Source organism: Heterocephalus glaber, unplaced genomic scaffold (genome assembly GCF_053883595.1).
Source record: "Heterocephalus glaber isolate CG9 unplaced genomic scaffold, H.glaber_assembly_v1.0 deba00001613, whole genome shotgun sequence".
Classification (NCBI taxonomy): Eukaryota; Metazoa; Chordata; class Mammalia; order Rodentia; family Bathyergidae; genus Heterocephalus; species Heterocephalus glaber.
In genome coordinates, this window is record NW_028258384.1 from 3,722,143 (window position 1) to 3,724,957 (window position 2,815).

The 2,815-nt window shown below is 39.0% G+C and overlaps 1 pseudogene; it reads right to left on the minus strand.

Annotated features, from left to right (window-relative positions):
• Positions 1-267: 267 nt before the first annotated feature.
• LOC147822458 (origin recognition complex subunit 3 pseudogene) lies at positions 268-1,990 on the minus strand (annotated as a pseudogene).
• Between the last annotated feature and the right edge of the window lie 825 nt (positions 1,991-2,815).

Consider the following 2,815-nt stretch of genomic DNA (forward strand, 5'->3'; position numbering starts at 1 on the left):
TTACTCTTAATGACTGTGAAAAGTACAATGATAATGTATGAGAGACTTTCATTATAATGTCAGCATATTTTTTGTTGGATTCTAAACTACTTCAAAGTTTAAAATACACACCTGTTTGGGGCTAGCAGTGCACTTTCTGGTTAAACATCATAAGGGGATTACACATTTTTCTCACAAAAATAGTCTCCTCTAGTGGCATATAAATATGACTGGTCTCATTTTTCTTTTAAGCTAAATGTGATACTTGTAGCTTCACCTATTTGCTTTTTAGCAGCCTCCCCATGTGAGCCTGGCCATGTGGTCAGTCTTCTGTTTGTTAGGCTTTATAAATCCTAGAAGTTCTAGTTCAGAAACAGCTCTAATAAACTGGACACTGGAGATGTATTATTTTATTCACTCTCTGTAGAATTTGCATCCGTTTTTTCAGCAGCTGTCACAACTGTTGCAAAAGCCTCTGACCAGTCCACAGGGTCGATCAGCCTACTACACTCCAGGTGCAGTTTATATGCTATGCAGATGTCAGGGGCAATATTTGGAATGCAGCCCTCTTCACTTTTCAGTGCTTCATTCTTTAGATAATAATGATTGCTAAGTGCAGTGTGGAAGGCGATTCATGGAGCAGCATGTAAGTACTCCTGGAGAGTGTGGGCCACACTGAAATATACCACTTCACTCAGAGCCTGAATTTCAGGGGGGCAGAAGGTATTCTCTTACCAAAGAGTCAATGAAATTCACAACTTTTTCTCTGAATACTTCAAACTTGGTTTGCTTCTTACTTGATCTTCTTCACTCTTTCAAAAGGACTCTTCCAGTAAGGACTTTTGAAGATGATAGAGGTCTGTATTTGGAAGCCCCTTTGGCTGTGATCCAGAAACATATTTCTCTTCTTTGGTATCACCAAGGTTCTGAAACTGGGCCAGGAACTCTTCTATTCTCTTTGCTGTGCTGCCAAGCTGATCTTCAGAAGAGGAATTAAAAACCGTGAAACATTTCTAAAGCATAGTCATCAGTTCATCTTTTGCCAACATTCTCAGCAGCTGCTGCAAGGCTGATGAATACTGCTCTGAATCCCATATGTTCCTTTCTAAACATGTGCAGTACAACTCTCTGATCTGTTGACCTAGTAGGTACTTGGGAAGAGAAGAAGTGAAATTATGAAGACATCTCACAGCCAGGAAGTAATTCACATGGTAAATATGTAGGTCTTCTAGTAATGATTGTGTTTCCTCCTTCAAAAATCTGTCATTGGTCAATAGTGCAACTTGCTTTTCTGAAGCTTGTTTTTCCACGTACCTCCTGAATGATGGAAGACGTTGGATGTTTTCACATTGGTTAACTGATAAAAAATTTATTCTTCTCTTGGCTTCTGGGAGACTGCAGCACTTAACAGTGGGGAATAAAATGCTCTAATAGAGAAAGCAGAAGTCCTTTTACAAAGTTTTGAATTGAGAAATCATGATTTAAAAAGATGTTGGTCAGAACCTGTAACGCTTTCTCACTTATTTTAAAGGGAAACTGAGTTGTAAGAAGTAGCTTGTCAAGGACTGTAGTCAGGTGTTCTTTGCAAGACAAAGACTGAAATAGTTCTATACACAATAGAGATGAGACTGCATGTGGAAGCAGTCCGTGGATGATAATAGGAGATGTGGTGATTCCAAAAACCAGTATTAGTGGAAATTCATGTAGATATTGATTGCTGATAATTATGAAGTCTTGAAGTATTTTGTGGTGAAGCTTTCCATGTCCTTTAAGATAAACACAACAGGAGGAGACTGCCATTGGCTAGAACTAGTCCTCTTTGGCTTGGCATTTTTGGAACTGTCTTCTGTGTGGCAGTCATATACCAACTGGAAAGTGAATCCATTGAACAATGTGTCTTTTTCTGGGTGACCTGAACACTTTCCCCTTCTTTGGGTTTTATATCTACAGAGCAGTCCATTAACTGTGAGACCAACTTTTATAAAAAACATTTCATATCTGGACAATCTTTAGCTTGAAAAGCGACTACATATGTTGTGATATTATTCTGAGGGGCCTCTGTTAGACTTCTGAATATTAAATCATGATCTCTGACATTCACATCAAGAAGAAGAGCAGCTGTTGGAATTTCTATACCTTTTGTGGTATCGGGGATCGAACTCGAAATTTCTAAAAGTTTTGTTTGACAGGCCCACTCTTTTGAGTTTTTCTGGAATCCAGAATGAGACTTTTACACAAATTCGATCAGATTGTTAAACTGGTTTTTATTTACTTCCTCCTGTAGCCGCTCAGTTTCTGATTTCATCTGTTGCCTTATCAAGTGATAAGTTTCAAATTGGAGCTTACTATCTTCAGACTCATTTTTCCCTTTATTAAAATAGTCTTTTTCCAATCTTCCTTTGGAAGGTATGTCTATATTCCCTTTGAGAACACAACTGTGCGTGTACTTTTATTCTTTTGACCAGTGCCTTGGAATGTAACTTTTACATCAACATGGTAAACAAGTCAGCTATTGGTACAGAGATCTTTCTCTTCTTGAAGTTTGGTTTAAACAAAAAACAGCCCTTGGACACTGAAGAGGTGCCCATAGTCCTAGCAGTTGGGAGGATTCTGAATGCACTCCCAGAAGCTTCTAATCTTAATCTATAGTGTATTCACTTAAGGAGTCAAGTGGGTTCCAGCATGCCCACAGGATAGCTTATATTCTGCTATGCTTCAAATATGTCTCCCAAGAAGCATATGTTGGAAGCTCAGTCCCCAGTGTAACAGTGTTGAGAGCTGGGACCACCGGGAGGTGACGAGGCCATGAGGGTTGAGCTCTCACGATTGAATTAAT